The following is a 22,125-nucleotide window of genomic DNA, read 5'->3' as shown; positions in this document are numbered from 1 at the left end:
GCTTATAATCTGCCCTTGTTCTAAGTTCTTTCCCAAACTGGGAACACAGGTCCGCATAGGCCTCTTCGCTTTAAGAGCGTGTATAGGTTTCGGAAGCCTAAGGGCCTTAGCCTGCATTTGATTGAGAGCTTGCAGCTTGCTTCTCGTCCGCCTTTGTTCTCAGCAATTTCCTTCACTGGAACATACTGCCCCTTATGGGACTTCACCTTAAGTGCGATGATAGGTCTGGGAAGCATAAGGGACTGGGTGTGCACTTATCTCAGAGTATGCAACTGGCGTCTAGTCTGCCCTGGTTCTAAGTTCTTTCCTAAACTGGGAACGTACTGCCACTTATGAGACTTAACCTTAAGTGCGATTTGAGGCTTTGGAAGCATAAAGGTCTGGACGTGCACTTAACTCCGAGTATCCAACTGGCCTCTCGTCGGGACTTGTTTGAAGTTCTTTCCCGAACTGGGAACACACGGCCGCAAAGGCCTCTTTGCCTTTAGAGCGTTCATAGAGTTTGGAAGCGTAAGGGACTGGACGTGCACTTAGCTTAGCGTATCCAACTGGCTTATTGTCGGCCCTTCTTCGAAGTTCTTTCCTGACCTGGGAACACAAGGCCACGTAGGCCTCTTCCCCTTAAGAGCGTTTATACGTTTTTGGAAGCCTAAGGGCCTTAGCCTGCATTTCCCTTAGAGTTTCCAACTTGCTTCTCGTCCGCCTTTGTTCTAAGTTCTTTCCTGAACTGCCAACACACTGCCACTACTGAGTCTTCACCTTAAGAGCGGCGATACGTTCTGGAAGTCTAAGGGACTTGGTGCTCACTTCGTTCAGCGTATCCAACTTGCCTGCATTCCGGCCTTGTTCTAACTTCTTTCCTCACCTGGGAAAACACGGCCAGAATGGGTTTCCGAATGCAGCGGGATTTTACGTTTTGGAAGCGGAAGCCCATTGGCGAGCACTTCACTCTGAGTCTCCAACTTTGCTAGAGTCTGCCCTTGTTCTAACACATTTCCTCTACTGGGAAAACACTGCCATCTAGGAGTGTTCCTCTTCAGGGCGTTTGTAGGTTTTGGAAGCCTCAGGGCCTTCACTTGATTGAGCTCAGAGTGTCCAACACGTTTCTACTCGGCCCTTGATTTAAGATCTTTCCTCACCTGGGAACTCACTGCCCCTTAGGAGACATAACTTTAAGAGCGATTATACGTTTTGGAAGCATAGGGGCCTTGGCATGCACTTACCTTAGAGTTTGCAACTTGCCTAGAGTGCGCCCAGGTTCTAACTTCTTTCCACACCTGGGCACAAACTACCACATAGGAATCTTCCTATCGAGTTTACGTTTGGTAGCATAAGGGTCTTGGCCTGCCCTTCACTTAGAGTATGCAACTTGCCTAGAGTGCGCCCAGGTTCTAATTTCTTTCCACCACTGGGAACAATCTGCCCTTTTGGAATCTTCACTTTATGATCGCGTTTACGTTTTGGAAGCCTACGCGTCTTTGTGTGCCCTTAACGAAGAGTAGCCGACAGGGTTCGAGTCGGCCCTTGTTGTATATTCTCTCCTTAACTGGGAACACACTGCCCCTTATGAGACTAAACCTTAAGTGCGATGACACGTTTGGGAAGCACAAGGGACTGGGCGTACACTTATCTCAGAGTATCCAACTGGCTTATAATCTGCCCTTGTTCTAAGTTCTTTCCCAAACTGGGAACACAGGTCCGCAAAGGCCTCTTCGCTTTAAGAGCGTGTATACGTTTTGGAAGCCTAAGGGCCTTAGCCTGCATTTGATTGAGAGCTTGCAGCTTGCTTCTCGTCCGCCTTTGTTCTCAGCGATTTCCTCCACTGGGAACATGCTGCCCCTTATGGGACTTCACCTTTAATGCGATGATAGGTCTGGGAAGCATAATGGACTGGGTGTGCACTTATCTCAGAGTATGCAACTGGTGTCTAGTCTGCCCTGGTTCTAAGTTCTTTCCTAAACTGGGAACGTACTGCCACTTATGAGACTTAACCTTAAGTGCGATTTGAGACTTTGGAAGCATAACGGACTGGACGTGCACTTAACTCCGAGTATCCAACTGGCCTCTCGTCGGGCCTTGTTTGAAGTTCTTTCCCGAACTGGGAACACACGGCCGCAAAGGCCTCATTGCCTTTAGAGCGTTCATAGAGTTTGGAAGCGTAAGGGACTGGACGTGCACTTAGCTTAGCGTATTAAACTGGCTTATTTTCGGCCCTTCTTCGAAGTTCTTTCCTGACCTGGGAACACAAGGCCACGTAGGCCTCTTCCCCTTAAGAGCGTTTATACGTTTTTGGAAGCCTAAGGGCCTTAGCCTGCATTTCCCTTAGAGTTTCCAACTTGCTTCTCGTCCGCCTTTGTTCTAAGTTCTTTCCTGAACTGCCAACACACTGCCACTACTGAGTCTTCACCTTAAGAGCGGCGATACGTTCTGGAAGTCTAAGGGACTTGGTGCTCACTTCGTTCAGCGTATCCAACTTGCCTGCATTCCGGCCTTGTTCTAACTTCTTTCCTCACCTGGGAAAACACGGCCAGAATGGGTTTCCGAATGCAGCGGGATTTTACGTTTTGGAAGCGGAAGCCCATTGGCGAGCACTTCACTCTGAGTCTCCAACTTGGCTAGAGTCTGCCCTTGTTCTAACACCTTTCCTCTACTGGGAAAACACTGCCATCTAGGAGTGTTCCTCTTCAGGGCGTTTGTAGGTTTTGGAAGCCTCAGGGCCTTCACTTGATTGAGCTCAGAGTGTCCAACACGTTTCTACTCGGCCCTTGATTTAAGATCTTTCCTCACCTGGGAACTCACTGCCCCTTAGGAGACATAACTTTAAGAGCGATTATACGTTTTGGAAGCATAGGGGCCTTGGCATGCACTTACCTTAGAGTTTGCAACTTGCCTAGAGTGCGCCCAGGTTCTAACTTCTTTCCACACCTGGGCACAAACTACCACATAGGAATCTTCCTATCGAGTTTACGTTTGGTAGCATAAGGGTCTTGGCCTGCCCTTCACTTAGAGTATGCAACTTGCCTAGAGTGCGCCCAGGTTCTAATTTCTTTCCACCACGGGGAACAATCTGCCCTTTTGGAATCTTCACTTTATGATCGCGTTTACGTTTTGGAAGCCTACGCGTCTTTGTGTGCCCTTAACGAAGAGTAGCCGACAGGGTTCGAGTCGGCCCTTGTTGTATATTCTCTCCTTAACTGGGAACACACTGCCCCTTATGAGACTAAACCTTAAGTGCGATGACACGTTTGGGAAGCACAAGGGACTGGGCGTACACTTATCTCAGAGTATCCAACTGGCTTATAATCTGCCCTTGTTCTAAGTTCTTTCCCAAACTGGGAACACAGGTCCGCAAAGGCCTCTTCGCTTTAAGAGCGTGTATACGTTTTGGAAGCCTAAGGGCCTTAGCCTGCATTTGATTGAGAGCTTGCAGCTTGCTTCTCGTCCGCCTTTGTTCTCAGCGATTTCCTCCACTGGGAACATGCTGCCCCTTATGGGACTTCACCTTTAATGCGATGATAGGTCTGGGAAGCATAATGGACTGGGTGTGCACTTATCTCAGAGTATGCAACTGGTGTCTAGTCTGCCCTGGTTCTAAGTTCTTTCCTAAACTGGGAACGTACTGCCACTTATGAGACTTAACCTTAAGTGCGATTTGAGACTTTGGAAGCATAACGGACTGGACGTGCACTTAACTCCGAGTATCCAACTGGCCTCTCGTCGGGCCTTGTTTGAAGTTCTTTCCCGAACTGGGAACACACGGCCGCAAAGGCCTCATTGCCTTTAGAGCGTTCATAGAGTTTGGAAGCGTAAGGGACTGGACGTGCACTTAGCTCAGCGTATCCAACTGGCTTATTTTCGGCCCTTCTTCGAAGTTCTTTCCTGACCTGGGAACACAAGGCCACGTAGGCCTCTTCCCCTTAAGAGCGTTTATACGTTTTTGGAAGCCTAAGGGCCTTAGCCTGCATTTCCCTTAGAGTTTCCAACTTGCTTCTCGTCCGCCTTTGTTCTAAGTTCTTTCCTGAACTGCCAACACACTGCCACTACTGAGTCTTCACCTTAAGAGCGGCGATACGTTCTGGAAGTCTAAGGGACTTGGTGCTCACTTCGTTCAGCGTATCCAACTTGCCTGCATTCCGGCCTTGTTCTAACTTCTTTCCTCACCTGGGAAAACACGGCCAGAATGGGTTTCCGAATGCAGCGGGATTTTACGTTTTGGAAGCGGAAGCCCATTGGCGAGCACTTCACTCTGAGTCTCCAACTTGGCTAGAGTCTGCCCTTGTTCTAACACCTTTCCTCTACTGGGAAAACACTGCCATCTAGGAGTGTTCCTCTTCAGGGCGTTTGTAGGTTTTGGAAGCCTCAGGGCCTTCACTTGATTGAGCTCAGAGTGTCCAACACGTTTCTACTCGGCCCTTGATTTAAGATCTTTCCTCACCTGGGAACTCACTGCCCCTTAGGAGACATAACTTTAAGAGCGATTATATGTTTTGGAAGCATAGGGGCCTTGGCATGCACTTACCTTAGAGTTTGCATCTTGCCTAGAGTGCGGCCTTGTTCTAACTTCTTTCCACACCTGGGCACAAACTACCACATAGGAATCTTCCTATCGAGTTTACGTTTGGTAGCATAAGGGTCTTGGCCTGCCCTTCACTTAGAGTATGCAACTTGCCTAGAGTGCGCCCAGGTTCTAACTTCTTTCCACCACGGGGAACAATCTGCCCTTTTTGAATCTTCATTTTATGATCGCGTTTACGTTTTGGAAGCCTACGCGTCTTTGTGTGCCCTTAACGAAGAGTAGCCGACAGGGTTCGAGTCGGCCCTTGTTGTATATTTTCTCCTTAACTGGGAACACACTGCCCCTTATGAGACTAAGCCTTAAGTGCGATGACACGTTTGGGAAGCACAAGGGACTGGGCGTACACTAATCTCAGAGTATCCAACTGGCTTATAATCTGCCCTTGTTCTAATTCTTTCCCAAACTGGGAACACAGGTCCGGATAGGCCTCTTCGCTTTAAGAGCGTGTATAGGTTTTGGAAGCCTAAGGGCCTTAGCCTGCATTTGATTGAGAGCTTGCAGCTTGCTTCTCGTCCGCCTTTGTTCTAAGCTATTTCCTCCACTGGGAACATGCTGCCCCTTTTGGGACTTCACCTTATGTGCGATGATACGTTTTGGAAGCATAAAGGAAGGGGCATACATTTATCTCAGAGTATCCAACTGGCTTATAATCTGCCCTTGTTCTAATTCTTTCCCAAACTGGGAACACAGGTCCGGATAGGCCTCTTCGCTTTAAGAGCGTGTATAGGTTTTGGAAGCCTAAGGGACTTAGCCTGCATTTGATTGAGAGCTTGCAGCTTGCTTCTCGTCCGCCTTTGTTCTAAGCTATTTCCTCCACTGGGAACATGCTGCCCCTTTTGGGACTTCACCTTAAGTGCGATGATACGTTTTGGAAGCATAAAGGACGGGGCATACACTTATTTCAGAGTATCCAACTGGCTTATAATCTGCCCTTGTTCTAAGTTATTTCCCAAACTGGGAACACAGGTCCGCATAGGCCTCTTCGCTTTAAGAGCGTGTATAGGTTTCGGAAGCCTAAGGGCCTTAGCCTGCATTTGATTGAGAGCTTGCAGCTTGCTTCTCGTCCGCCTTTGTTCTCAGCGATTTCCTTCACTGAAACATACTGCCCCTTATGGGACTTCACCTTAAGTGCGATGATAGGTCTGGGAAGCATAAGGGACTGGGTGTGCACTTATCTCAGAGTATGCAACTGGCGTCTAGTTTGCCCTGGTTCTAAGTTCTTTCCTAAACTGGGAACGTACTGCCACTTATGAGACTTAACCTTAAGTGCGATTTGAGGCTGTGGAAGCATAACGGACTGGATGTGCACTTAACTCCGAGTATCCAACTGGCCTCTCGTCGGGCCTTGTTTGAAGTTCTTTCCCGAACTGGGAACACACGGCCGCAAAGGCCTCTTTGCCTTTAGAGCGTTCATAGAGTTTGGAAGCGTAAGGGACTGGACGTGCACTTAGCTTAGCGTATCCAACTGGCTTATTGTCGGCCCTTCTTCGAATTTCTTTCCTGACCTGGGAACACAAGGCCACGTAGGCCTCTTCCCCTTAAGAGCGTTTATACGTTTTTGGAAGCCTAAGGGCCTTAGCCTGCATTTCCCTTAGAGTTTCCAACTTGCTTCTCGTCCGCCTTTGTTCTAAGTTCTTTCCTGAACTGCCAACACACTGCCACTACTGAGTCTTCACCTTAAGAGCGGCGATACGTTCTGGAAGTCTAAGGGACTTGGTGTTCACTTCGTTCAGCGTATCCAACTTGCCTGCATTCCGGCCTTGTTCTAACTTCTTTCCTCACCTGGGAAAACACGGCCAGAATGGGTTTCCGAATGCAGCGGGATTTTACGTTTTGGAAGCGGAAGCCCATTGGCGAGCACTTCACTCTGAGTCTCCAACTTGGCTAGAGTCTGCCCTTGTTCTAACACCTTTCCTCTACTGGGAAAACACTGCCATCTAGGAGTGTTCCTCTTCAGGGCGTTTGTAGGTTTTGGAAGCCTCAGGGCCTTCACTTGATTGAGCTCAGAGTGTCCAACACGTTTCTACTCGGCCCTTGATTTAAGATCTTTCCTCACCTGGGAACTCACTGCCCCTTAGGAGACATAACTTTAAGAGCGATTATACGTTTTGGAAGCATAGGGGCCTTGGCATGCACTTACCTTAGAGTTTGCAACTTGCCTAGAGTGCGCCCAGGTTGTAAGTTCTATCCACACCTGGGCACAAACTACCACATAGGAATCTTCCTATCGAGTTTACGGTTGGTAGCATAAGGGTCTTGGCCTGCCCTTCACTTAGAGTATGCAACTTGCCTAGAGTGCGCCCAGGTTCTAACTTCTTTCCACCACTGGGAACAATCTGCCCTTTTTGAATCTTCACTTTATGATCGCGTTTACGTTTTGGAAGCCTACGCGTCTTTGTGTGCCCTTAACGAAGAGTAGCCGACAGGGTTCGAGTCGGCCCTTGTTGTATATTCTCTCCTTAACTGGGAACACACTGCCCCTTATGAGACTAAACCTTAAGTGCGATGACACGGTTGGGAAGCACAAGGGACTGGGCGTACACTTATCTCAGAGTATCCAACTGGCTTATAATCTGCCCTTGTTCTAAGTTCTTTCCCAAACTGGGAACACAGGTCCGCATAGGCCTCTTCGCTTTAAGAGCGTGTATAGGTTTTGGAAGCCTAAGGGCCTTAGCCTGCATTTGATTGAGAGCTTGCAGCTTGCTTCTCGTCCGCCTTTGTTCTCAGCGATTTCCTCCACTGGGAACATGCTGCCCCTTATGGGACTTCACCTTTAATGCGATGATAGGTCTGGGAAGCATAAGGGACTGGGTGTGCACTTATCTCAGAGTATGCAACTGGTGTCTAGTCTGCCCTGGTTCTAAGTTCTTTCCTAAACTGGGAACGTCCTGCACTTATGAGACTTAACCTTAAGTGCGATTTGAGACTTTGGAAGCATAACGGACTGGACGTGCACTTAACTCCGAGTATCCAACTGGCCTCTCGTCGGGCCTTGTTTGAAGTTCTTTCCCGAACTGGGAACACACGGCCGCAAAGGCCTCTTTGCCTTTAGAGCTTTCATAGAGTTTGGAAGCGTAAGGGACTGGACGTGCACTTAGCTTAGCGTATCCAACTGGCTTATTTTCGGCCCTTCTTCGAAGTTCTTTCCTGACCTGGGAACACAAGGCCACGTAGGCCTCTTCCCCTTAAGAGCGTTTATACGTTTTTGGAAGCCTAAGGGCCTTAGCCTGCATTTCCCTTAGAGTTTCCAACTTGCTTCTCGTCCGCCTTTGTTCTAAGTTCTTTCCTGAACTGCCAACATACTGCCACTACTGAGTCTTCACCTTAAGAGCGGCGATACGTTCTGGAAGTCTAAGGGACTTGGTGTTCACTTCGTTCAGCGTATCCAACTTGCCTGCATTCCGGCCTTGTTCTAACTTCTTTCCTCACCTGGGAAAACACGGCCAGAATGGGTTTCCGAATGCAGCGGGATTTTACGTTTTGGAAGCGGAAGCCCATTGGCGAGCACTTCACTCTGAGTCTCCAACTTGGCTAGAGTCTGCCCTTGTTCTAACACCTTTCCTCTACTGGGAAAACACTGCCATCTAGGAGTGTTCCTCTTCAGGGCGTTTGTAGGTTTTGGAAGCCTCAGGGCCTTCACTTGATTGAGCTCAGAGTGTCCAACACGTTTCTACTCGGCCCTTGATTTAAGATCTTTCCTCACCTGGGAACTCACTGCCCCTTAGGAGACATAACTTTAAGAGCGATTATATGTTTTGGAAGCATAGGGGCCTTGGCATGCACTTACCTTAGAGTTTGCATCTTGCCTAGAGTGCGGCCTTGTTCTAACTTCTTTCCACACCTGGGCACAAACTACCACATAGGAATCTTCCTATCGAGTTTACGTTTGGTAGCATAAGGGTCTTGGCCTGCCCTTCACTTAGAGTATGCAACTTGCCTAGAGTGCGCCCAGGTTCTAACTTCTTTCCACCACTGGGAACAATCTGCCCTTTTTGAATCTTCATTTTATGATCGCGTTTACGTTTTGGAAGCCTACGCGTCTTTGTGTGCCCTTAACGAAGAGTAGCCGACAGGGTTCGAGTCGGCCCTTGTTGTATATTTTCTCCTTAACTGGGAACACACTGCCCCTTATGAGACTAAGCCTTAAGTGCGATGACACGTTTGGGAAGCACAAGGGACTGGGCGTACACTTATCTCAGAGTATCCAACTGGCTTATAATCTGCCCTTGTTCTAATTCTTTCCCAAACTGGGAACACAGGTCCGGATAGGCCTCTTCGCTTTAAGAGCGTGTATAGGTTTTGGAAGCCTAAGGGCCTTAGCCTGCATTTGATTGAGAGCTTGCAGCTTGCTTCTCGTCCGCCTTTGTTCTAAGCTATTTCCTCCACTGGGAACATGCTGCCCATTTTGGGACTTCACCTTATGTGCGATGATACGTTTTGGAAGCATAAAGGACGGGGCATACATTTATCTCAGAGTATCCAACTGGCTTATAATCTGCCCTTGTTCTAAGTTCTTTCCCAAACTGGGAACACAGGTCCGCATAGGCCTCTTCGCTTTAAGAGCGTGTATAGGTTTTGGAAGCCTAAGGGCCTTAGTCTGCATTTGATTGAGAGCTTGCAGCTTGCTTCTCGTCCGCCTTTGTTCTCAGCGATTTCCTTCACTGGAACATACTGCCCCTCATGGGACTTCACCTTTAGTGCGATGATAGGTCTTGGAAGCATAAGGGACTGGGTGTGCACTTATCTCAGAGTATGCAACTGGCGTCTAGTCTGCCCTGGTTCTAAGTTCTTTCCTAAACTGGGAACGTACTGCCACTTATGAGACTCAACCTTAAGTGCGATTTGAGGCTTTGGAAGCATAACGGACTGGACGTGCACTTAACTCCGTGTATCCAACTGGCCTCTCGTCGGGCCTTGTTTGAAGTTCTTTCCCGAACTGGGAACACACGGCCGCAAAGGCCTCTTTGCCTTTAGAGCGTTCATAGAGTTTGGAAGCGTAAGGGACTGGACGTGCACTTAGCTTAGCGTATCCAACTGGCTTATTGTCGGCCCTTCTTCGAAGTTCTTTCCTGACCTGGGAACACAAGGCCACGTAGGCCTCTTCCCCTTAAGAGCGTTTATACGTTTTTGGAAGCCTAAGGGCCTTAGCCTGCATTTCCCTTAGAGTTTCCAACTTGCTTCTCGTCCGCCTTTGTTCTAAGTTCTTTCCTGAACTGCCAACACACTGCCACTACTGAGTCTTCACCTTAAGAGCGGCGATACGTTCTGGAAGTCTAAGGGACTTGGTGTTCACTTCGTTCAGCGTATCCAACTTGCCTGCATTCCGGCCTTGTTCTAACTTCTTTCCTCACCTGGGAAAACACGGCCAGAATGGGTTTCCGAATGCAGCGGGATTTTACGTTTTGGAAGCGGAAGCCCATTGGCGAGCACTTCACTCTGAGTCTCCAACTTGGCTAGAGTCTGCCCTTGTTCTAACACCTTTCCTCTACTGGGAAAACACTGCCATCTAGGAGTGTTCCTCTTCAGGGCGTTTGTAGGTTTTGGAAGCCTCAGGGCCTTCACTTGATTGAGCTCAGAGTGTCCAACACGTTTCTACTCGGCCCTTGATTTAAGATCTTTCCTCACCTGGGAACTCACTGCCCCTTAGGAGACATAACTTTAAGAGCGATTATACGTTTTGGAAGCATAGGGGCCTTGGCATGCACTTACCTTAGAGTTTGCATCTTGCCTAGAGTGCGGCCTTGTTCTAACTTCTTTCCACACCTGGGCACAAACTACCACATAGGAATCTTCCTATCGAGTTTACGTTTGGTAGCATAAGGGTCTTGGCCTGCCCTTCACTTAGAGTATGCAACTTGCCTAGAGTGCGCCCAGGTTCTAACTTCTTTCCACCACTGGGAACAATCTGCCCTTTTTGAATCTTCACTTTATGATCGCGTTTACGTTTTGGAAGCCTACGCGTCTTTGTGTGCCCTTAACGAAGAGTAGCCGACAGGGTTCGAGTCGGCCCTTGTTGTATATTTTCTCCTTAACTGGGAACACACTGCCCCTTATGAGACTAAGCCTTAAGTGCGATGACACGTTTGGGAAGCACAAGGGACTGGGAGTACACTTATCTCAGAGTATCCAACTGGCTTATAATCTGCCCTTGTTCTAATTCTTTCCCAAACTGGGAACACAGGTCCGGATAGGCCTCTTCGCTTTAAGAGCGTGTATAGGTTTTGGAAGCCTAAGGGACTTAGCCTGCATTTGATTGAGAGCTTGCAGCTTGCTTCTCGTCCGCCTTTGTTCTAAGCTATTTCCTCCACTGGGAACATGCTGCCCCTTTTGGGACTTCACCTTAAGTGCGATGATACGTTTTGGAAGCATAAGGGACGGGGCGTACACTTATCTCAGAGTATCCAACTGGCTTATAATCTGCCCTTGTTCTAATTCTTTCCCAAACTGGGAACACAGGTCCGGATAGGCCTCTTCGCTTTAAGAGCGTGTATAGGTTTTGGAAGCCTAAGGGACTTAGCCTGCATTTGATTGAGAGCTTGCAGCTTGCTTCTCGTCCGCCTTTGTTCTAAGCTATTTCCTCCACTGGGAACATGCTGCCCCTTTTGGGACTTCACCTTAAGTGCGATGATACGTTTTGGAAGCATAAAGGACGGGGCATACACTTATTTCAGAGTATCCAACTGGCTTATAATCTGCCATTGTTCTAAGTTATTTCCCAAACTGGGAACACAGGTCCGCATAGGCCTCTTCGCTTTAAGAGCGTGTATAGGTTTCGGAAGCCTAAGGGCCTTAGCCTGCATTTGATTGAGAGCTTGCAGCTTGCTTCTCGTCCGCCTTTGTTCTCAGCGATTTCCTTCACTGAAACATACTGCCCCTTATGGGACTTCACCTTAAGTGCGATGATAGGTCTGGGAAGCATAAGGGACTGGGTGTGCACTTATCTCAGAGTATGCAACTGGCGTCTAGTCTGCCCTGGTTCTAAGTTCTTTCCTAAACTGGGAACGTACTGCCACTTATGAGACTTAACCTTAAGTGCGATTTGAGGCTGTGGAAGCAATACGGACTGGACGTGCACTTAACTCCGAGTATCCAACTGGCCTCTCATCGGGCCTTGTTTGAAGTTCTTTCCCGAACTGGGAACACACGGCCGCAAAGGCCTCTTTGCCTTTAGAGCGTTCATAGAGTTTGGAAGCGTAAGGGACTGGACGTGCACTTAGCTTAGCGTATCCAACTGGCTTATTGTCGGCCCTTCTTCGAAGTTCTTTCCTGACCTGGGAACACAAGGCCACGTAGGCCTCTTCCCCTTAAGAGCGTTTATACGTTTTTGGAAGCCTAAGGGCCTTAGCCTGCATTTCCCTTAGAGTTTCCAACTTGCTTCTCGTCCACCTTTGTTCTAAGTTCTTTCCTGAACTGCCAACACACTGCCACTACTGAGTCTTCACCTTAAGAGCGGCGATACGTTCTGGAAGTCTAAGGGACTTGGTGTTCACTTCGTTCAGCGTATCCAACTTGCCTGCATTCCGGCCTTGTTCTAACTTCTTTCCTCACCTGGGAAAACACGGCCAGAATGGGTTTCCGAATGCAGCGGGATTTTACGTTTTGGAAGCGGAAGCCCATTGGCGAGCACTTCACTCTGAGTCTCCAACTTGGCTAGAGTCTGCCCTTGTTCTAACACCTTTCCTCTACTGGGAAAACACTGCCATCTAGGAGTGTTCCTCTTCAGGGCGTTTGTAGGTTTTGGAAGCCTCAGGGCCTTCACTTGATTGAGCTCAGAGTGTCCAACACGTTTCTACTCGGCCCTTGATTTAAGATCTTTCCTCACCTGGGAACTCACTGCCCCTTAGGAGACATAACTTTAAGAGCGATTATATGTTTTGGAAGCATAGGGGCCTTGGCATGCACTTACCTTAGAGTTTGCATCTTGCCTAGAGTGCGGCCTTGTTCTAACTTCTTTCCACACCTGGGCACAAACTACCACATAGGAATCTTCCTATCGAGTTTACGTTTGGTAGCATAAGGGTCTTGGCCTGCCCTTCACTTAGAGTATGCAACTTGCCTAGAGTGCGCCCAGGTTCTAACTTCTTTCCACCACGGGGAACAATCTGCCCTTTTTGAATCTTCATTTTATGATCGCGTTTACGTTTTGGAAGCCTACGCGTCTTTGTGTGCCCTTAACGAAGAGTAGCCGACAGGGTTCGAGTCGGCCCTTGTTGTATATTTTCTCCTTAACTGGGAACACACTGCCCCTTATGAGACTAAGCCTTAAGTGCGATGACACGTTTGGGAAGCACAAGGGACTGGGCGTACACTAATCTCAGAGTATCCAACTGGCTTATAATCTGCCCTTGTTCTAATTCTTTCCCAAACTGGGAACACAGGTCCGGATAGGCCTCTTCGCTTTAAGAGCGTGTATAGGTTTTGGAAGCCTAAGGGCCTTAGCCTGCATTTGATTGAGAGCTTGCAGCTTGCTTCTCGTCCGCCTTTGTTCTAAGCTATTTCCTCCACTGGGAACATGCTGCCCCTTTTGGGACTTCACCTTATGTGCGATGATACGTTTTGGAAGCATAAAGGACGGGGCATACATTTATCTCAGAGTATCCAACTGGCTTATAATCTGCCCTTGTTCTAAGTTCTTTCCCAAACTGGGAACACAGGTCCGCATAGGCCTCTTCGCTTTAAGAGCGTGTATAGGTTTTGGAAGCCTAAGGGCCTTAGTCTGCATTTGATTGAGAGCTTGCAGCTTGCTTCTCGTCCGCCTTTGTTCTCAGCGATTTCCTTCACTGGAACATGCTGCCCCTTTTGGGACTTCACCTTAAGTGCGATGATACGTTTTGGAAGCATAAGGGACGGGGCGTACACTTATCTCAGAGTATCCAACTGGCTTATAATCTGCCCTTGTTCTAAGTTCTTTCCCAAACTGGGAACACAGGTCCGCATAGGCCTCTTCGCTTTAAGAGCGTGTATACGTTTTGGAAGCCTAAGGGCCTTAGCCTGCATTTGATTGAGAGCTTGCAGCTTGCTTCTCGTCCACCTTTGTTCTCAGCGATTTCCTTCACTGGAACATACTGCCCCTTATGGGACTTCACCTTAAGTGCGATGATAGGTCTGGGAAGCATATGGGACTGGGTGTGCACTTATCTCAGTGTATGCAACTGGCGTCTAGTCTGCCCTGGTTCTAAGTTCTTTCCTAAACTGGGAACGTACTGCCACTTATGAGACAACCTTAAGTGCGATTTGAGGCTTTGGAAGCATAACGGACTGGACGTGCACTTAACTCCGAGTATCCAACTGGCCTCTCGTCGGGCCTTGTTTGAAGTTCTTTCCCGAACTGGGAACACACGGCCGCAAAGGCCTCTTTGCCTTTAGAGCGTTCATAGAGTTTGGAAGCGTAAGGGACTGGACGTGCACTTAGCTTAGCGTATCCAACTGGCTTATTGTCGGCCCTTCTTCGAAGTTCTTTCCTGACCTGGGAACACAAGGCCACGTAGGCCTCTTCCCCTTAAGAGCGTTTATACGTTTTTGGAAGCCTAAGGGCCTTAGCCTGCATTTCCCTTAGAGTTTCCAACTTGCTTCTCGTCCGCCTTTGTTCTAAGTTCTTTCCTGAACTGCCAACACACTGCCACTACTGAGTCTTCACCTTAAGAGCGGCGATACGTTCTGGAAGTCTAAGGGACTTGGTGCTCACTTCGTTCAGCGTATCCAACTTGCCTGCATTCCGGCCTTGTTCTAACTTCTTTCCTCACCTGGGAAAACACGGCCAGAATGGGTTTCCGAATGCAGCGGGATTTTACGTTTTGGAAGCGGAAGCCCATTGGCGAGCACTTCACTCTGAGTCTCCAACTTGGCTAGAGTCTGCCCTTGTTCTAACACCTTTCCTCTACTGGGAAAACACTGCCATCTAGGAGTGTTCCTCGTCAGGGCGTTTGTAGGTTTTGGAAGCCTCAGGGCCTTCACTTGATTGAGCTCAGAGTGTCCAACACGTTTCTACTCGGCCCTTGATTTAAGATCTTTCCTCACCTGGGAACTCACTGCCCCTTAGGAGACATAACTTTAAGAGCGATTATACGTTTTGGAAGCATAGGGGCCTTGGCATGCACTTACCTTAGAGTTTGCAACTTGCCTAGAGTGCGCCCAGGTTCTAACTTCTTTCCACACCTGGGCACAATCTACCACATAGGAATCTTCCTATCGAGTTTACGTTTGGTAGCATAAGGGTCTTGGCCTGCCCTTCACTTAGAGTATGCAACTTGCCTAGAGTGCGCCCAGGTTCTAACTTCTTTCCACCACTGGGAACAATCTGCCCTTTTTGAATCTTCACTTTATGATCGCGTTTACGTTTTGGAAGCCTACGCGTCTTTGTGTGCCCTTAACGAAGAATAGCCGACAGGGTTCGAGTCGGCCCTTGTTGTATATTCTCTCCTTAACTGGGAACACACTGCCCCTTATGAGACTAAACCTTAAGTGCGATGACACGTTTGGGAAGCACAAGGGACTGGGCGTACACTTATCTCAGAGTATCCAACTGGCTTATAATCTGCCCTTGTTCTAAGTAATTTCCCAAACTGGGAACACAGGTCCACATAGGCCTCTTCGCTTTAAGAGCGTGTATACGTTTTGGAAGCCTAAGGGCCTTAGCCTGCATTTGATTGAGAGCTTGCAGCTTGCTTCTCGTCCGCCTTTGTTCTCAGCGATTTCCTTCACTGGGAACACGCTGCCCATTTTGGGACTTCACCTTTAGTGCGATGATAGGTCTGGGAAGCATAAGGGACTGGGTGTGCACTTATCTCAGAGTATGCAACTGGCGTCTAGTCTGCCCTGGTTCTAAGTTCTTTCCTAAACTGGGAACGTACTGCCACTTATGAGACTTAACCTTAAGTGCGATTTGAGGCTTTGGAAGCATAACGGACTGGACGTGCACTTAACTCCGAGTATCCAACTGGCCTCTCGTCGGGCCTTGTTTGAAGTTCTTTCCCGAACTGGGAACACACGGCCGCAAAGGCCTCTTTGCCTTTAGAGCGTTCATAGAGTTTGGAAGCGTAAGGGACTGGACGTGCACTTAGCTTAGCGTATCCAACTGGCTTATTGTCGGCCCTTCTTCGAAGTTCTTTCCTGACCTGGGAACACAAGGCCACGTAGGCCTCTTCCCCTTAAGAGCGTTTATACGTTTTTGGAAGCCTAAGGGCCTTAGCCTGCATTTCCCTTAGAGTTTCCAACTTGCTTCTCGTCCGCCTTTGTTCTAAGTTCTTTCCTGAACTGCCAACACACTGCCACTACTGAGTCTTCACCTTAAGAGCGGCGATACGTTCTGGAAGTCTAAGGGACTTGGTGTTCACTTCGTTCAGCGTATCCAACTTGCCTGCATTCCGGCCTTGTTCTAACTTCTTTCCTCACCTGGGAAAACACGGCCAGAATGGGTTTCCGAATGCAGCGGGATTTTACGTTTTGGAAGCGGAAGCCCATTGGCGAGCACTTCACTCTGAGTCTCCAACTTGGCTAGAGTCTGCCCTTGTTCTAACACCTTTCCTCTACTGGGAAAACACTGCCATCTAGGAGTGTTCCTCTTCAGGGCGTTTGTAGGTTTTGGAAGCCTCAGGGCCTTCACTTGATTGAGCTCAGGGTGTCCAACACGTTTCTACTCGGCCCTTGATTTAAGATCTTTCCTCACCTGGGAACTCACTGCCCCTTAGGAGACATAACTTTAAGAGCGATTATACGTTTTGGAAGCATAGGGGCCTTGGCATGCACTTACCTTAGAGTTTGCAACTTGCCTAGAGTGCGCCCAGGTTCTAACTTCTTTCCACACCTGGGCACAAACTACCACATAGGAATCTTCCTATCGAGTTTACGTTTGGTAGCATAAAGGTCTTGGCCTGCCCTTCACTTAGAGTATGCAACTTGCCTAGAGTGCGCCCAGGTTCTAACTTCTTTCCACCACTGGGAACAATCTGCCCTTTTTGAATCTTCACTTTATGATCGCGTTTACGTTTTGGAAGCCTACGCGTCTTTGTGTGCCCTTAACGAAGAGTAGCCGACAGGGTTCGAGTCGGCCCTTGTTGTATATTTTCTCCTTAACTGGGAACACACTGCCCCTTATGAGACTAAACCTTAAGTGCGATGACACGTTTGGGAAGCACAAGGGACTGGGCGTACACTTATCTCAGAGTATCCAACTGGCTTATAATCTGCCCTTGTTCTAAGTTCTTTCCCAAAGTGGGAACACAGGTCCGCATAGGCCTCTTCGCTTTAAGAGCGTGTATAGGTTTTGGAAGCCTAAGGGCCTTAGCCTGCATTTGATTGAGAGCTTGCAGCTTGCTTCTCGTCCGCCTTTGTTCTCAGCTATTTCCTTCACTGGGAACATGCTGCCCCTTTTAGGACTTCAGCTTAAGTGCGATGATACGTTTTGGAAGCATAAGGGACGGGGCGTACACTTATCTCAGAGTATCCAACTGGCTTATAATCTGCCCTTGTTCTAAGTTCTTTCCCAAACTGGGAACACAGGTCCGCATAGGCCTCTTCGCTTTAAGAGCGTGTATAGGTTTTGGAAGCCTAAGGGCCTTAGCCTGCATTTGATTGAGAGCTTGCAGCTTGCTTCTCGTCCGCCTTTGTTCTAAGCTATTTCCTCCACTGGGAACATGCTGCCCCTTATGGGACTTCACCTTTAGTGCGATGATAGGTCTGGGAAGCATAAGGGACTGGGTGTGCACTTATCTCAGAGTATGCAACTGGCGTCTAGTCTGCCCTGGTTCTAAGTTCTTTCCTAAACTGGGAACGTACTGCCACTTATGAGACTTAACCTTAAGTGCGATTTGAGGCTTTGGAAGCATAACGGACTGGACGTGCACTTAACTCCGAGTATCCAACTGGCCTCTCATCGGGCCTTGTTTGAAGTTCTTTCCCGAACTGGGAACACACGGCCGCAAAGGCCTCTTTGCCTTTAGAGCGTTCATAGAGTTTGGAAGCGTAAGGGACTGGACGTGCACTTAGCTTAGCGTATCCAACTGGCTTATTGTCGGCCCTTCTTCGAAGTTCTTTCCTGACCTGGGAACACAAGGCCACGTAGGCCTCTTCCCCTTAAGAGCGTTTATACGTTTTTGGAAGCCTAAGGGCCTTAGCCTGCATTTCCCTTAGAGTTTCCAACTTGCTTCTCGTCCGCCTTTGTTCTAAGTTCTTTCCTGAACTGCCAACACACTGCCACTACTGAGTCTTCACCTTAAGAGCGGCGATACGTTCTGGAAGTCTAAGGGACTTGGTGCTCACTTCGTTCAGTGTATCCAACTTGCCTGCATTCCGGCCTTGTTCTAACTTCTTTCCTCACCTGGGAAAACACGGCCAGAATGGGTTTCCGAATGCAGCGGGATTTTACGTTTTGGAAGCGGAAGCCCATTGGCGAGCACTTCACTCTGAGTCTCCAACTTGGCTAGAGTCTGCCCTTGTTCTAACACCTTTCCTCTACTGGGAAAACACTGCCATCTAGGAGTGTTCCTCTTCAGGGCGTTTGTAGGTTTTGGAAGCCTCAGGGCCTTCACTCGATTGAGCTCAGAGTGTCCAACACGTTTCTACTCGGCCCTTGATTTAAGATCTTTCCTCACCTGGGAACTCACTGCCCCTTAGGAGACATAACTTTAAGAGCGATTATACGTTTTGGAAGCATAGGGGCCTTGGCATGCACTTACCTTAGAGTTTGCAACTTGCCTAGAGTGCGCCCAGGTTCTAACTTCTTTCCACACCTGGGCACAAACTACCACATAGGAATCTTCCTATCGAGTTTACGTTTGGTAGCATAAGGGTCTTGGCCTGCCCTTCACTTAGAGTATGCAACTTGCCTAGAGTGCGCCCAGGTTCTAACTTCTTTCCACCACTGGGAACAATCTGCCCTTTTTGAATCTTCACTTTATGATCGCGTTTACGTTTTGGAAGCCTACACGTCTTTGTGTGCCCTTAACGAAGAGTAGCCGACAGGGTTCGAGTCGGCCCTTGTTGTATATTCTCTCCTTAACTGGGAACACACTGCCCCTTATGAGACTAAACCTTAAGTGCGATGACACGTTTGGGAAGCACAAGGGACTGGGCGTACACTTATCTCAGAGTATCCAACTGGCTTATAATCTGCCCTTGTTCTAATTTCTTTCCCAAAGTGGGAACACAGGTCCGCATAGGCCTCTTCGCTTTAAGAGCGTGTATAGGTTTTGGAAGCCTAAGGGCCTTAGCCTGCATTTGATTGAGAGCTTGCAGCTTGCTTCTCGTCCGCCTTTGTTCTCAGCTATTTCCTTCACTGGGAACATGCTGCCCCTTTTAGGACTTCAGCTTAAGTGCGATGATACGTTTTGGAAGCATAAGGGACGGGGCGTACACTTATCTCAGAGTACCCAACTGGCTTATAATCTGCCCTTGTTCTAATTCTTTCCCAAACTGGGAACACAGGTCCGGATAAGCCTCTTCGCTTTAAGAGCGTGTATAGGTTTTGGAAGCCTAAGGGACTTAGCCTGCATTTGATTGAGAGCTTGCAGCTTGCTTCTCGTCCGCCTTTGTTCTAAGCTATTTCCTCCACTGGGAACATGCTGCCCCTATTGGGACTTCACCTTAAGTGCGATGATACGTTTTGGAAGAATAAAGGACGGGGCAAACACTTATTTCAGAGTATCCACCTGGCTTATAATCTGCCCTTGTTCTAAGTTCTTTCCCAAACTGGGAACACAGGTCCGCATAGGCCTCTTCGCTTTAAGAGCGTGTATAGGTTTTGGAAGCCTAAGGGCCTTAGCCTGCATTTGATTGAGAGCTTGCAGCTTGCTTCTCGTCCGCCTTTGTTCTCAGCGATTTCCTTCACTGAAACATACTGCCCCTTATGGGACTTCACCTTAAGTGCGATGATAGGTCTGGGAAGCATAAGGGACGGGGCGTACACTTATCTCAGAGTATCCAACTGGCTTATAATCTGCCCTTGTTCTAATTCTTTCCCAAACTGGGAACACAGGTCCGGATAGGCCTCTTCGCTTTAAGAGCGTGTATAGGTTTTGGAAGCCTAAGGGACTTAGCCTGCATTTGATTGAGAGCTTGCAGCTTGCTTCTCGTCCGCCTTTGTTCTAAGCTATTTCCTCCACTGGGAACATGCTGCCCCTTTTGGGACTTCACCTTAAGTGCGATGATACGTTTTGGAAGCATAAAGGACGGGGCATACACTTATTTCAGAGTATCCAACTGGCTTATAATCTGCCCTTGTTCTAAGTTATTTCCCAAACTGGGAACACAGGTCCGCATAGGCCTCTTCGCTTTAAGAGCGTGTATAGGTTTTGGAAGCCTAAGGGCCTTAGCCTGCATTTGATTGAGAGCTTGCAGCTTGCTTCTCGTCCGCCTTTGTTCTCAGCGATTTCCTTCACTGAAACATACTGCCCCTTATGGGACTTCACCTTAAGTGCGATGATAGGTCTGGGAAGCATAAGGGACTGGGTGTGCACTTATCTCAGAGTATGCAACTGGCGTCTAGTCTGCCCTGGTTCTAAGTTCTTTCCTAAACTGGGAACGTACTGCCACTTATGAGACTTAACCTTAAGTGCGATTTGAGGCTGTGGAAGCATAACGGACTGGACGTGCACTTAACTCCGAGTATCCAACTGGCCTCTCGTCGGGCCTTGTTTGAAGTTCTTTCCCGAACTGGGAACACACGGCCGCAAAGGCCTCTTTGCCTTTAGAGCGTTCATAGAGTTTGGAAGCGTAAGGGACTGGACGTGCACTTAGCTTAGCGTATCCAACTGGCTTATTGTCGGCCCTTCTTCGAAGTTCTTTCCTGACCTGGGAACACAAGGCCACGTAGGCCTCTTCCCCTTAAGAGCGTTTATACGTTTTTGGAAGCCTAAGGGCCTTAGCCTGCATTTCCCTTAGAGTTTCCAACTTGCTTCTCGTCCGCCTTTGTTCTAAGTTCTTTCCTGAACTGCCAACACACTGCCACTACTGAGTCTTCACCTTAAGAGCGGCGATACGTTCTGGAAGTCTAAGGGACTTGGTGTTCACTTCGTTCAGCGTATCCAACTTGCCTGCATTCCGGCCTTGTTCTAACTTCTTTCCTCACCTGGGAAAACACGGCCAGAATGGGTTTCCGAATGCAGCGGGATTTTACGTTTTGGAAGCGGAAGCCCATTGGCGAGCACTTCACTCTGAGTCTCCAACTTGGCTAGAGTCTGCCCTTGTTCTAACACCTTTCCTCTACTGGGAAAACACTGCCATCTAGGAGTGTTCCTCTTCAGGGCCTTTGTAGGTTTTGGAAGCCTCAGGGCCTTCACTTGATTGAGCTCAGAGTGTCCAACACGTTTCTACTCGGCCCTTGATTTAAGATCTTTCCTCACCTGGGAACTCACTGCCCCTTAGGAGACATAACTTTAAGAGCGATTATACGTTTTGGAAGCATAGGGGCCTTGGCATGCACTTACCTTAGAGTTTGCATCTTGCCTAGAGTGCGGCCTTGTTCTAACTTCTTTCCACACCTGGGCACAAACTACCACATAGGAATCTTCCTATCGAGTTTACGTTTGGTAGCATAAGGGTCTTGGCCTGCCCTTCACTTAGAGTATGCAACTTGCCTAGAGTGCGCCCAGGTTCTAACTTCTTTCCACCACTGGGAACAATCTGCCCTTTTTGAATCTTCACTTTATGATCGCGTTTACGTTTTGGAAGCCTACGCGTCTTTGTGTGCCCTTAACGAAGAGTAGCCGACAGGGTTCGAGTCGGCCCTTGTTGTATATTTTCTCCTTAACTGGGAACACACTGCCCCTTATGAGACTAAGCCTTAAGTGCGATGACACGTTTGGGAAGCACAAGGGACTGAGCTTACACTTATCTCAGAGTATCCAACTGGCTTATAATCTGCCCTTGTTCTAATTCTTTCCCAAACTGGGAACACAGGTCCGGATAGGCCTCTTCGCTTTAAGAGCGTGTATAGGTTTTGGAAGCCTAAGGGACTTAGCCTGCATTTGATTGAGAGCTTGCAGCTTGCTTCTCGTCCGCCTTTGTTCTAAGCTATTTCCTCCACTGGGAACATGCTGCCCCTTTTGGGACTTCACCTTAAATGCGATGATACGTTTTGGAAGCATAAAGGACGGGGCATACATTTATCTCAGAGTATCCAACTGGCTTATAATCTGCCCTTGTTCTAAGTTCTTTCCCAAACTGGGAACACAGGTCCGCATAGGCCTCTTCGCTTTAAGAGCGTGTATAGGTTTTGGAAGCCTAAGGGCCTTAGTCTGCATTTGATTGAGAGCTTGCAGCTTGCTTCTCGTCCGCCTTTGTTCTCAGCGATTTCCTTCACTGGAACATGCTGCCCCTTTTGGGACTTCACCTTAAGTGCGATGATACGTTTTGGAAGCATAAGGGACGGGGCGTACACTTATCTCAGAGTATCCAACTGGCTTATAATCTGCCCTTGTTCTAAGTTCTTTCCCAAACTGGGAACACAGGTCCGCATAGGCCTCTTCGCTTTAAGAGCGTGTATACGTTTTGGAAGCCTAAGGGCCTTAGCCTGCATTTGATTGAGAGCTTGCAGCTTGCTTCTCGTCCACCTT

The sequence above is a fragment of the Meles meles genome, chromosome 2 (assembly GCF_922984935.1).
Source record: "Meles meles chromosome 2, mMelMel3.1 paternal haplotype, whole genome shotgun sequence".
Classification (NCBI taxonomy): domain Eukaryota; kingdom Metazoa; phylum Chordata; class Mammalia; order Carnivora; family Mustelidae; genus Meles; species Meles meles.
This window is presented reverse-complemented; position numbering follows the sequence as displayed.